The sequence below is a fragment of the Oncorhynchus nerka genome, linkage group LG13, assembly GCF_034236695.1.
Source record: "Oncorhynchus nerka isolate Pitt River linkage group LG13, Oner_Uvic_2.0, whole genome shotgun sequence".
NCBI lineage: Eukaryota > Metazoa > Chordata > Actinopteri > Salmoniformes > Salmonidae > Oncorhynchus > Oncorhynchus nerka.
The window spans coordinates 31,784,360-31,799,119 of record NC_088408.1 but is presented as its reverse complement, the minus strand read 5'-3'; the positions used below and the strand labels follow the sequence as shown (position 1 = coordinate 31,799,119).

The window sequence follows — 14,760 nt, the reverse complement described above, 5'->3', positions numbered from 1 at the left end:
ATCTTGGCCATGTTCTGTTATAATCTCCACCCGGCACAGCCAGAAGAGGACTGGCCACCCCACATAGTCTGGTTCCTCTCTAGGTGTCTTCCTAGGTTTTGGCCTTTCTAGGGTGTTTTTCCTAGCCACCGTGCTTCTACACCTGCATTGCTTGATGTTTGGGGTTTTAGGCTGGGTTTCTGTACAGCACTTTGAGATATCAGCTGATGTACGAAGGGCTATATAAATACATTTGATTTGATAACAGGTAGCGTCAATGTAAAACTGCCACAGGAGAGTACACAGAATTGTCAAATTTAAAGAAACGTAGCCAATTTATTAGATAGGGGGGTAAATACAGGCGAATATAGTGATAAGTCACCTTGTCCTAGAGAGATTTACACAGTTATCAAAACATCACGCCAGGGTAAGCCTACAAAAAACACAGCCCTTACTTTAAGTGTTTCTAAAAACCCGTATGGGGAAAATGAATGGTGGTAAAATGATTAAAACCATTTCTTTGCTTGACACTAGGTTTTATGACTCACACTGTGGTACTCTATAAAGGGAACTAATGCATGCTCTAGAATGCCAATCAAAAACAAGTAATTCAACAATACCATGGTATAAAATACTATGTGTAACAAAAGACAGTCCACAACGGAGGACAATGTCACTATATGTACTTGAATTTGACCGATGAAAATGTCTGACTGGTGGTGTGGCCAAAGCAACGTCCATAATTCTATAATTGAGCCTCAATCTCCAGTCCAATCACGCAGGTGCAAATCAGTCAATGAAGTTAACATCGTCACAAATGGATCCCTAATTGATTAGCTTGGCCAATAAAAATACGCCCAATTCACCTTGTTCCAATGGCTAGGTAGGGAGAACTTTAACTTCCCAGCGTGGTCGCACTTAATCCAAACGGTACTATAATGTTTGATTAACCAAATAGGGACACTAATGTAGCTAATGAAAACAATTAATTGGATCGAAGATTGCATTTTAAGTACAGATAGTTCGCCAACTGGCAAACAAGAGGCACGTGCTCTACTACTCCATAACGAGACATTGGCAAAAACACATCCATTCCTGGGTCAAGGATTCAACGTTGGCGATAGCAGTCTTCCTTACATGCAACAAACTTCAACAAATCAACTTGTTTGCAATCTCACAAATTAACGTTTTAATATATCGTTATCAAATACATGGTTTCAATTGAATGATTTATTGGAAGGTCAACGTTAGCTGGCTAACTGGCCCACTTCACGTTTGATCCTTCGCTACTAGCTAACGTTAGCTTGTTCGCAGTCCGCGGCTAAATCTGGTTTAGTCCAAACTATTTTGCGGCAGTTCTGCAGGGTGTTGTGCTGACTTACCTGCCTCAATCTCCGTATACGCTGGTGTGTATCTTCTGTATTTATTCAATTTCAATGCAATCTGTCGTTGGTTAAAGTTAGACGCTCAATTTCCATGCATAAATGGGCTAATTCGGATGTAAATATTTAACAGTAAAGCCCGTAAATTGGGCGGCCAGTGCCAGCTAGTTCGGGTGCCTTGGTTTTCTGTTCTGCCGCTCCATGAATCAGTCTCTTCCACACGCTATGGATAATGTGGTCTGGCGCTGCAGTCTAACACAAGTCAGGGAGAACATGGTTGTTGGCTAATGTTGACAAACAAGCCTGCGAGTTAAAAAAAAACACACTATTGAAGCTAGCGAGATTAGCAATATTGGCTAATTCAAAGCCAGTTTCAAAATAGTGTCGCTGTTTTCAGCTATACATTACTCCGTATCGCCTTCAAAAATTAAGTTATTACGAAACCTAATTTGCGGTTTTGAAATTGTCATTCACGTTTTACTCATATTTGACTCTTTATGTCGCGTAGGTCTCTCCCCTCCGCCATTTTCAACATGTCGCTACACAAACAAACAATGGTAGCTCGTGCACGCACAATGACAGCAAATAGGCTCGTTCCCGAGGAGAGGGCAAGGAAGCAAGCTGCACTTGAAATGTCACCATAGAGATGTAATATCCTCTTATAGAGGTTTTTGTTATGAATGTTGTTTTTTTAACAAGCATCTGTGTTGTACCTCGGAGATGAAGTTCACATAGTGGGATAACTAATTTGGCAATGAAGTCAGTTTGCACAGTTCAGTTTATTCCTCCATTTATTTCGTACACATTGTACTTTACATACACATTGTCATGTCAGAAATATGTTCAAGACAATACCTATTGTTTTTAGAGAGAGACTGAACACTTGTTATTGTTTTTCGCTTCGCACGCCACTAGGTGGCAGATTAGATATAGCAAGGATGGGGAGTCTTCGACGTAGTTTTTCTGCGACAGCACATATTGTTACGCATGCATCGGATTCGTGATGGCAGAACTGGATTCTGAGTACGTATGTTTTCATGTCGATCTAAGTGCATCCTTTGCTAAATTAGTAATATTCATACATTCTCTAGTTTAAATGTAACAGTCCAATAGAAGTCCGTCAAGCCGTGTATTTGTATGATTTGTTTGAAAGATAAGCAACACAGAGCGCTAGATAAATGGGTCAGTTACACATGATAGTCCCATCAGCCGGAACTATGCAAACATAATGACATTTTACGGGTTCGACACAGGTAATACGACACAATCTGCAAACAAATAATTGTGCAATGTGATCAGCATGGCATGTAACTAGTAACTTTATTTTCGTTTGCTTTCAAATACTGGCTAGCTAGCCTCATTTCACTCAATCAGATCCGAATGTCATGCATTTTTTTGTCATAGCTGGATAGGGGAATAATCTTGTCAATAGACCCATTTCTATGTTTGCAAACATTGTCGCACGAGGGCGATGCGCCCAAATTGGTGGCAGAACAAGGGGGAGTTTCTTATGAGTGCATTTAACACTACTTTTGGATTTTAATGTTCGCATGAATGTCACGCTTAATGTGTTTGTCATCGCAAATCAACTGCGTTATACTTAAAACACTTCAACCAGTAAAATGGCTCTTTGGCTAGCTTTAGCTACAGCCTATATCAGTGAGCGTTAGTATTCTAGCCAACTCCTGAAAATACCACAACCAAATGCAATCTTTGCGACTGTTAAATCAATAATCAAAACATAATTATTAGCGTATGAGTAATAACGTAAATATAGGCTGTTGAATTGGCGCAGATGGCGACGTCTTTCTTACTGCCACCAAGAGTCGCTCGCATCTGTGCATGACGTCAGTGTTATGTACTGGGAAGTTGTCTATAGTTCAGTGTGCTTTGTAATTTTTGTCTCACCATTGTATAATCTGTATATAAGTGTTGATGTCTTTTTATGTTGTCTTGTGCATTTATTTTGTTCGTATTATCTTATAATTTCTTATTGTTGCATTGTCGAGAAGGAACCAGAAAGTGTGCATTTCGTAGGAAGGTGTATACCATGTGTATCCTGTACATACGACTAATCAAACCTGAAACGTGTTTAGAGCGAAGAGGGTGATAAAGTTGGTTCCTGAGAACCTTCTGAAGAAGAGGAAGGCCTATCAAGCCATCAAAGCCACAAAACCGTGCACTTCTAGAGAAGGGAAAGGTAGTTAGCTGTGGTCAGTTTTACCATAGTGGTCTTCCAGTCATTTACCATAAACGTTTTGATGAATTTGTTGGACATCAACAAGTGTAGATTGTGTTCATCCAGGTATCCAAAGGGAAACCCTTGAAGTTCAAGCGCTTGGAGGACTTCCTGAAGGATAGCCATAGAAAGCATCGCGATGAAACCCGTATCAGGAGATCAGCTCACAGACCAGCTCCAGCCATGCCCTCTGCAAAGAACAGACTGGCCTTCGCTGTCCGCATCAGAGAGTGACTGACTGAAATCTGTAGCTACATGATCTGATTGCAATGGTGGTGCAAATAAAGCTGTTGGCATCCCTTTTTGAGCTAATCTTTTATTCAGATCCCCATTAGCTGTTGAATCAGTAGCTATTATTCCTGGTGTCCACACAATACAGAACATGAGAACTATTGTACAAGAACACCACAACCAAAGAACACGACTACTTCAAAAAAAATAACCAGACTAAGAACAAATTAAAATAAACACTATTCTCAAACCATTTTAAGTGCTTTGATATGTAGACACTTTAGGCTGTTGCAGCTGAAGAATAGAGCTGAAACTGTTTGTGTTCACACACCTATTGTGTATACTCACAATGGAGTAGTGACTATGCACAATCATCTGAAATTACACTTTCACCAGTTCCTCTTTAGTGTTCTGGCTGAATATCGAGGTCATATTTTCATGTTTTCTGTCTGTGCAGGATTGAAAGAGTCCCGGAGTTCAGAAGGTGGTTCAGATGTTATGACTAAGAAAGATCTTCAGCGGTGCCTTTGTCAAAATGAACGAGACCTCTATGGCCATGTTGAAAATGGTTGAGCCTTATGTGGCATTGGGGTAAGTAAGAGGGGAGGGTCTGACTTGAGAATGAAAAGCTTAGCAACTTGATGTAATGAGGTGACTCCACTTTGATGTATCCGCTATCACTTCTTATAACCGACAATAACTTTTGAACACCAGATCGGCAGTTGCTTATCTCAATTCCGCCTTCAACTTAGACTCATCTGTTCAGTCACTTGAAAATAAGATGGATGACCTCCGATCGCGGATTTGCTATTAAAGGGACTGCAATATTCTCTGCTGTTCTGAAACATGACTTTCGGACAAGATACAATGCAATGTTCCCTCTAATATTTTTAGTCACTGAGAATTTCAGGTCTGCTGAGGGCAAACTTGTGAACCTTGTGAAATTTCTGGTGCGCGCTTACTGTGAACAGTGAGGCTGTACCCAATTTAATTGACAATTTTAAGTGGCCAAGTAGTGTGGGCCTATCAGAGCGGCCTACCATAAAAAATAATTAACAATGGAGAAAATGCATCCCATAACATCTTAACATGTAAATAGCTGTTCTATCATTCAGCCTACACTAGTAGCCAATGTGTGGTGTTCAATGTAGGCCTATGTTCCGTGAGACTTTTCGGAGAAAAAAACTTGACATTAACCTGTTTATCCACTTGTCCTTCAGATAAGGTGACTAAACATTTTGTTGTGGTGTTTGATGCAAGAAACTAGGAACAGGAACAAGAAACAAAATTCCTTATTCCCATACCATTATTCCAGACAATCGGACATATTATGCTACACTCTGCCTATTGGCGACTTCACTTATTCAAGCCTGTCTCAAATAACAACATTGCCCCATTGTAAGACATAAAAAGCTCGACCTGACTCTTTTCAAAGATGGCTAGAAATATACATGTTTAGTGCCCTTATTGGAAGCAATCACTCCCACATTGCTGACTGTAAATGAGCTATAACTGGCCTAATAACTCACTATCTAGCAAAGAATATGAACAAAAGTGCACACGTGGCTACATGCAGCTCTTTCTTTGATTGCAAAACAAGCACATAATAATCGACGTCGCTTATGTTGTAAAACAGTTCAAAGTGAATGGCATAAATCCATGTGTGACTCACCAGCTGGATTCGGTCTTGTAGCAACATTTTGAATTCGAGACTCGGAGCTACAAAATGGTATATCATACACTGCATTTGAGGAAACAATGGAAAAGTAATTATGCTTTAAGTCTTTCACTGTTTTGGTACTACTATTGGAGTGCCCTTTGTCTACACCCAATCAACATTGTTCTCACCCTCTTATGCCTTAGCCACACCCATCTCTTTAAGAGTTGATCTGAGCATTCTGTACTAACTTGCCAGGTACTTCCAGACATTTTAAGAGAGAGAGAGAACAGCTCACTGAACATTACTCACCCTAGCATAGCTGGTTAGGCTGTTATGTAATCCAGAGCGTTGGTGACAGATTGTCCATATGTAAATGCAGAGTGTTTCGCCTTCAGAGCGCACACTGGACACTCTGGCCAATAAGTAAGGTTAATCCAAAAGCTCTGACCTCACAACGACAGTCAAGCACCCAAGCTAACATTGGCTAGCTACTTTCAGACACATAATGAGAGAACACCCCACTCTGACCATTTTATTCACCCTAGCAGAGCTGGCTATCCAGAGCGTTGGTGACTAACTGTGCTGCTGGCAACAATTGAATTAAGCTTTGTTGCCAATGTTTACTGACACGGTTATTCTGCGCTCTGGCACACTAAGACGAGTATTTTGTTAAATGTAGCTAGATAACATTTTTTACGTTCTAACGGCTCTCCTGTGAAGTTGTGACTTGCTTCATACGCCTAGTTTCCTGAATCGGGTCACATAGACCAATGGTCTATTTGCATATAGGCTTGCTGCAGCTTAGATTGGTTATGGGGCACTGCTCTGTGTAGGGTACGGGTCTGAGCTGCAATAGAACCCTACTCTGATGCGCTCTGCCACAAAAATCTCTTGCATAGCTCGTTTTTGTTTTGGTATGTTGCTTTGAAAGTGGATATTGCGTTAATTTGATCACACTTCCCACGGTAAAGGGAAAAGTTAATGGTGTTAACTAACATGAGAGAACTAAAGGAAGTTGAGTGGAGTTCAATCTCATGCTTCTCTGAACGGGCTGATTTTTCTTCTGCCCAGCAGTCCCCGGGGAGCTGTGCTCCCGCGCGCAGCTTGGAGGAAACATTGCCCCAATGGCTATCCAGCTTGATGGCTTCTCCATTCACTAAGCAGACTGTCAAGGAAATGGGGAGGAGTTTGTCTCATCAACAACAAATGGTTTTCTGACTCGAGCACGGTGGAAGTCTCAAACCATTGTTCACCTGATGATCAAATGCCGACCGTTGTACCTCCCGAGGGAGTTTTCAGCTGTTATCATGATTGTTGTATACATTCAACCTCAGAACAAAAAAAAACAAAACAAATGATAAACAAGCAGGAAAACTTGCACCCGGAGGCTGCTTTTCTTGTTGCCGGCGTTATTAATTCTGCGTCGTTAAGACACGTGATGCCCAACTTCCAACACTTCTCCTTCACCACTAGGGGCGATAAAGTCCTAGACATTTACATTACATTTAAGTCATTTAGCAGACGCTCTTATCCAGAGCGACTTACAAATTGGTGCGTTCACCTTAAGACATCCAGTGGAACAGCCACTTTACAATAGTGCATCTAAATCTTTTAAGGGGGTGAGAAGGATTACTTTATCCTATCCTAGGTATTCCTGAAAGAGGTGGGGTTTCAGGTGTCTCCGGAAGGTGGTGATTGACTCCGCTGTCCTGGCATCGTGAGGGAGTTTGTTCCACCATTGGGGGGCCAGAGCAGCGAACAATAATACTAGACCACTGTTACTCTACCCACAAGCAGGCATACAACACCCTCCCTCATCCCCATTCTGCAAATCAGATCAAGTTTAGCAGAAGCTCAAACAGGAAGTATCTGTGACTTGTTCCGTTGAGAAATTATAATCGTAATCAGAGATTATGCTACAGGACTGCTTTGCTAGAGCTGATTGGAATATGTTACGAGACTCAACGAGCTCACCACCTCAGTCACCGGCTTCATTACGAAATGCATCGGCGATGTCCCCACAGTGATGGTTCATTGCTTCCCCAATCAAAAACCCTGGGTTAACACTGAGGTTGGCGCTAAGCTAAAGGACAGGGCTACCGCGCACAGGGCAGCCAGCCTTGAGGCTATGGCTGAGGACGGGATCAAGTATATGAAGTCCCACTAAGACCTCCGCAGAGTCATCAAATGAGCAAAAGGACAATGTAGGAATAAGGTGGAATCATATTCCAGACTCCGACTCCAGCATGTGGCAGGGGCTACAGTCGATTACAGATTACAAAGGAAGATCCTGCCATCGTTTTCCCAATGATGCCGCTCTACCAGAAGAACTCAACAACAGTAACAGCATGCTGTGCATGAGGGCCTCCACCGACTCAGAGGACTGGGCAATTTCGCTCTCCTAGGCTGAAGTGAGTAAGGTCTTAATCGGGTCAACACTCGCGGGGCCGGACATCATTCCAAGATGCGTTCTCAGAGCATGCGCAGAACAGCTGGCAGGCATCTTAACATTTGACCTCCTTGTCCCAGTCTGTAATCCCCACGTCTTAAATTGACCACCATCCATCATTCCTGTTCCTATTAACTCTAAGGCGTCATGCTACAATGACTACCACCCTGTAGCACTCACATCTGCAATCATGAAGTGCTTTGAAAGGCTGGTTATGGCACACCCACAACACCAAGTTTGCTGACGACACGACGCTGGTAGGCTTGATCACCGCGACAATGATATATCCTACAGGGAAGAGGTCAGTGACCTGGCAGTGTGGTGCCTGGACAACAACCTCTCCCTCAACATCAGTAAGACCAAGGCGCAGATCGTGGACTGCAGTGGAACGGGTCAATAGCTTCAAGTTCCTCTGTGTCCAAATCACTAAGGTCTTAAAATGGTCCACGCACAGTCGAAGGCGCAACAGCGGTGTGAAAGGACAATCATTAGACTCCAGTCACCAAAGCCATAGACTGTTCTCTCTGCTTCCACACGGTACCAGTGCATCAAGTCTGATGTCAACCGGCTCCTGAGCAGCTTCTATCCCAAGGCCATAAGACTGCTAAATATGAAACAAAACGGCTACATGGACTGAGTTGACCCTTGTACACTATGTGACTAAAAGTATGTGGACACCTGCTCTAACATCTTATTCCAAAATCATGGGCATTAATATGTTGCTTTGCTGCTATAACAGCCTCCACTCTTCTGGAAATGCTTTCCACTAGATGTTGGAACATTGCTGCGGGGACTAGCCTCCATTCAGCCACGAGCATTAGTGAGGTCGTGCACTGATGTTGGGCGACTAGGCCTGGCTCGCAGTCAGTGTTCCAATTCATCCCAAAGGTGTTCTATGGGGTTGAGGTAAGGGCTCTGTGCAGGCCAGTCAAGTTCTTCCACACCAATCTCTAGAAATCATTTCAGTGTGGACTTCACTTTGTCATGCTGAAACAAGAGCCTGCCACAAAGTTGGAAGTACAGATTTGTCAAGAATGTCATTGTATGCTGTAGTGTTAAAATTTCCCTTCACTGGAACTAAGGGCCTAGCCCGACCATGAAAAACAGCCCCAGACCATTATTCTTCCTTCACCAAAGCTTTACAGTTGGCACTATGAATTCAGGCAGGTTGCGTTTGCATGGCATCCATCAAACCCAGATTCATCTATCGGACTGCCAGATGTTGAAGCGTGATTCATTTCCACTGCTCCAGGGTCCAGCGGCGGCAAGCTTTACACCACTCCAGCCGAAGCTTGGCATTGTGCATGGTGAACTTAGGCTTGTGTGCGGCTGCTCGGCCATGGAAACCCATTTCATTAAGCTCCCAACGAACAGTTATTGTGCTGACGTTACTTCCAGGGGCCGTTTGGAACTTGGTAGTGAGTGTTGCAACCAAGGACCGACCATTTTTGACACGCTACGAGCTTCAGCGGTCCCTTTCTGTGAGCTTGTTTCCTACCACTTTGCAGCTGAGCTGTTGTTGCTCCTAGACGTTTCCACTTCACACTAATTACATTTGAACCAGGACAGACTTGTTGAAAAGGTGGAACTCTATGACGTTGCCACGTTGAAAGTCTGCCAGTGTTTGTCTATGGAGATTGCATGGCTGTATGCTTGATTTTATGCACCTGTTGGCGATGGGTGTGGCTGAAATAGCAGAATCCACTAATTTGACGGCGTTTCCACATACTTTTGTATATAGTGCATTGAATTTTTGCACTGTCTATGCACACTCATGCACAGTGTTACGAATCCCTTTTGGCCCGACAGTCTGGGGGGGGGGCGGGGGGGGGGGGTAATGAGACCCGTAACATAACTCATGCAAATTCTAATAGTGACAAAGTAAAAGTGAGAACGAAATAACTACGACAACTGAAATCTGTCAAACTCAAGGTTTATTTGTAAACACACGGTAATGGGGGAGCAGGAAAAGGGTCTGAGCTGGACCCAAGGAAAGAAACAATAAGTATTCAAAAACACCCCTAAACTAAACTAGCCTACTTTAACAACAGCTAACTAACTAACCAAAAATACAGTGGGTGGTCCGCCCAGTTCTAACTAGTGTATTTAAAAGTCTACCTACGGGTAGTGTATGCCCATGGGCGACTTGTCTTGGTTTCCCCTTTTCCCACCAGCAATCAAACAAACACCATAACCAAAAACAATACTCACAGGTGATGAAAGTGCTATGGAGGTGCTCAAACAAAAGAGGTTAATACACAAAGAGAGAGTGAAACACAGAGCCCTACAGACATGGCATTTACAGAGAGATTGAGCTCTAGAGCAAACAACTGACAGGGTTTTTAAACCAAGGGAAAAGAACTGTGATAGGGTAGGAAACAGGAGGAGGTGTGTCTTCTGATTGATGATTGGATTGGTGACTGATTGGGGAGTGATGATTTTCACCTGTGAGGGGAGAAGGAGAGAAAACAACACAGGATACATATACACACAGACACAGGATACCTGTATCCGTAACACACAGTCATTTACTGACACACATAACATGCATACACATTGATACTGACCCTATACTCGTGCGCACACATTCACATACAAATATGTACACTGTTGCTACTCTATCATATATCCAGAGGCCTAGTCACCTTACCCCTATACCTATCTACCCCTATCACTCCAGTATCCCTGCACATGATAAATATGGTATTAGAACTGACCCTGTATATGGCTTACTTTCTCATGTCCTGTTTGTATTTCTTGTGTTTTGTTCGACCTTATTTTTTTTTTACCTGACGACAGGTGTGGCATATCAAGAAGCTGATTTAAACGGCATGATCATTACACAGGTGCACCTTGTGCTGGGAACAAAAGGCCACTGTAAAATGTGCAGTTTTGTTACACAACAAAATGCCACAGATGTCTCAAGTTATGAGGGAGCGTGCAATTGGCATACTCACTGCAGGAATGTCCACCAGAGCTGTTGCCAAAATGTCATGTTCCCTTCTCTACCATAAGCTGCCTACGTCATTTTAGAGAATTTGGCAGCGCGTCCAACCGTCATCACAACTGCAGACCACGTGTAACCACGCCAGCCCAGGATCTCTACATCTGGATTCATAACCTGCAGGATTGTCTGAGACCAGCCACCTGGACAGCTGATGAAACTGTGGGTTTGCACGAGTGAAGAATTTCTGCAGAAATTGTCTCAGGGAAGTTGATCTGCGTGCTCGTCGTCCTCATCAGGGTCTTGACCTGGCTGCAGTTTGGCGTCGTAACCGACTTCAGTGGGCAAATGCTCACCTTCGATGGCCACTGGCAGACTGAAGAAATGTGCTCTTCGTGGATGAATCCCGGTTTCAACTGTACCGGGCACATGGCAGATAACGTGTATGGCGTTGTGGGCAAGCAGTTTGCTGATGTCAATGTATTGAACAGAGTGCCCCATAATGTGGTTATGGCATAAGCTACGGAGAACTAACAAAATTGCATTTTATCAATGGCAATTTGAATGCACAGCGATACCGTGACAAAGTCCGGTGGCCCTTTGTCCTGCAGTTCATCCACCGCCATCACCTCATGTTTCAGCATAATGCACGGCCCCATTTCGCAAGTATCTTTACACAATTCCTGGAAGCTGAATGTCCCAATTCTTCCATGACCTGCATACTCACCAGACATGTCACCCATTGAGCATGTCCGAGATGCTCTGGATTGACGTACGACAGCGTGTTCCAGTTCCGGCAATATTCAGAGACTTCGCACAGCCATCGAAGAGAAGTGGGTCAACATTCCACAGGCCACAATCAAGTCTGATCAACTCTGAGAAGGTGTCTCTCTGCATAAGGAAAATGGTCACACCACGCCCCTTTTTAATTTATTTCTATGGATCTGTGACTAACTATCTAATCCCAGTAATATGACATCCATAGATTGGGGACCTAATTGACTGATTTCCGTATGAACTGTAACTCAGTAAAATCTTTTAAAATGTTGCATGTTATATTTTTGTTCAGTAATACTGCATTGTTGGGTTTAGAGCTTGCAATGAAGATATTTCACTTAACTTGTAGAACCAGCTAGTTTGACAATGTATTGTACTAACGATGGTGAATTATTCACACTAAACAGGTTTCCCAACTTGAAGTCTGATCTTGTGAGCTGATCTTGAAAAGAGGACAGGCAAAGATTAACAAGCGAAAGGTCGCTCTCACAGACAACACACTCATTGAGCAGCATATGGGTAAGGATCCATTTATAGTATGTATTTTTCATCAGTATGATGTAACAAGTCTTGATACATTTTGTATGTGCATGTCAAATTTAGCAATCAAAATGTTGCATCACGCTCAGATCATACAGAAAATATGAAATGGTGGTTTTCCGACAGTGATTTTCAATGAGATACATGTACAATGTTTCCATCTCCTCTCAGGCAAATACGGCATAATCTGTCTAGAGGACCTGATCCATGAGATCTACTCTGTGGGGATGAACTTCCGTGTGGTCAGCAACTTCATATGGCCGTTCAGGCTGTCTGTGGCTCGTCACGCTGCCAGGGACAAGGCAGGTCTTTTGAAGAACATTGGCAACCCAGGGCCCAGAGGGATGGACGTTAACTCAATCATCAGGCAGCTAAACTGAGGCTGCACGACAGACACTTTCACGTCATACTTTTTCCTAGAGCCAGTGATGAACTTTCTTCTTTTTTTTTTTCATAGCCTACTCATTGGTGGTTCTGTAAGTAATTTCCTTCATGTCTGCAAGATTATGAATTGCCCAGTGTGGCATGAGAATGTATATATATTTTTTGATCCCTTACAGATTCATAAGGATTCAATTCATCTTTGTCTTACCACCACTGGGACCCAGCTGGCAGAGTTCATACTGGACCTGATCAGAATTTTACACATGGAAAGACTGCCCCTCTCTGGACTACGTTGTGATTAGACAGCAGTTTGTCTCTCCGTTTTGTTGAACAGTCTGTAATCTCATGTTACCACCTCTGCAGAGGCTCCGTATGAAGGAGGTTCTAATAGCTTTATCACTACTCGCTTTTACCCTTCAGGTTGTTGAGGGGATGTAATTATGCTTACTATGTATGTGAGATGAATGTTTTTCAATAAACTGAAACGATTTTGTACTTGGGTGCAGACAATGTTGCCTTTTTTTAATGCCTCAATTCCTGCAATTTCTTCCTCAAAAGGTTCAGCTGCCATTGGCTGCTCAGTGTGTCAATCAATTTAGGGAGATGTGACTCGTCCAACCCAGTGGAGGGGGGGGGGGGGGTCTGGGGAAACTGCATCCCAGGGTGCTGCAATGCAGGGACATGTGCTACTTGTGCCAGCAACATTTGATTTGTCTATGCATTTTTTTATTTCGGTACGTGAATGGTTGGAAATGTAAGACAATGACATGTTATGCATGTTAAAATCTACAGTAGAGTATGACAGTAAGTATATTGAGGGACTTAAAAGGGGGTACAAATCTGTCTCGCTGCTCTGCGTCATATCAGGGTGGTCTGGTCCAACATTTTCATGGAAAAAAATCACATTGCCTTGCCTTTTGAGAAATGACGATTTTAATGACACCACACTGAAGATGTAGATGATAAAGCCCTAACCAACCACAATGTGTCTATTGATGTACGGTCCTGATGCTGGAGTAAGAAAAAAAAAGATACCTGGATTCAGCAGTATTGGATGTTTTGAAATGTTAAGATAAATAGGCTATGTAGATCAAACATGCCTTTCTGACATGTATACTTAAACATATAAATGCAGCATGCAACAATTTCAAAGAGTTAGTTCAAATAAGAAAAGAAGTCATTAGAAATAAATTAGGCATCTGCTTCGCATGGGGTTGATCAGGTTGTTGATTGTGGCCTGTAGAATGTTCTCAATCCTCTTCCATGGCTATGCGAAGTCGCTGGATATTGGCGGGAACTGGTATACGCTGTCGTACGTTGATCCAGAGCATCCTAAACTTGTTCAATAGGTGACATCTGGTGGCCATGGCCATTGAACATTTTCAGCTTCCAGGAATTGTGTCATGCTGAAACAAGGATGGCGGTGGATGAATGGCACGACAATGAACCTCAGGATCACGTCACGGTATCTCTGTGCATTCAAATTGCCATCGATAAAATGCAATTGTGTTGGGTTTCCCTAATCCCACCACCAAATGATCAAACCGCTCGCCCACACAATGCCATATGTGGTCTGCTGGTGAGGCCGGTTCGACGTACCACCAAATTCTCTAAAACAACGTTGGAGGTGACATGGTTGAGAAATTAACATTCAACTCTCTGGCAACATTTCTGGTGGACATTTCTGCAGTCAGCATGCCAATTGCACACTCCCTCAACTTGAGACATCTGTGGCATTGTGTTGTGTGATAAAATGGCCCATTTTAGAGTGGCCTTTCACTGTCCCCAGCACAAGGGGTGCCTGTGTAATGATCATGTTGTTTAATCCACTTCTTGATATGCTACACCTGCCAGGTGGATGGATAATTTTGGTAAAAGAGAAATGCTCACAAATAGGGATGTGAACACATTTGTGCACAACATTTTAGAGAAATAAGCTTATTGTGCATTTGTTACATTTCTGGGATCTTTTATTTCAGCTTATGAAACATGGGACCAACACTTTACATGCTGCAGTCATATTTTTTTCAGTGTAGAGTACGGAGTCACATTGGCTCTATTCATGACCAGCTACACGCATAAGCAGTTGCTTAGGGCCCCCGGCCGCTAGTGGAGTACACTAAGTAACATTTTGACATTTGGTTGTGCATCAGCAGTGTCTCTCTTGTTTTGTCA

The 14,760-nt window shown here is 43.0% G+C and overlaps 1 protein-coding gene and 1 pseudogene across 1 annotated transcript in view; one reads left to right on the top strand and one right to left on the bottom strand.

Annotated features, from left to right (window-relative positions):
• Positions 1 to 1,893, bottom strand: part of LOC115139363 (nuclear receptor coactivator 1-like) — an 88,686-nt gene extending 86,793 nt beyond the window's left edge. Inside the window, exon 1 of the mRNA XM_029676645.2 lies at positions 1,362 to 1,893. The gene's annotated coding sequence lies outside the window, so the exon portion shown is untranslated. The remainder of the gene's footprint in view (positions 1 to 1,361) is intronic.
• Positions 1,894 to 2,349: 456 nt separating this feature from the next.
• LOC115139367 (large ribosomal subunit protein uL30-like) lies at positions 2,350 to 13,080 on the top strand (annotated as a pseudogene).
• The last annotated feature ends 1,680 nt before the right edge of the window (positions 13,081 to 14,760 follow it).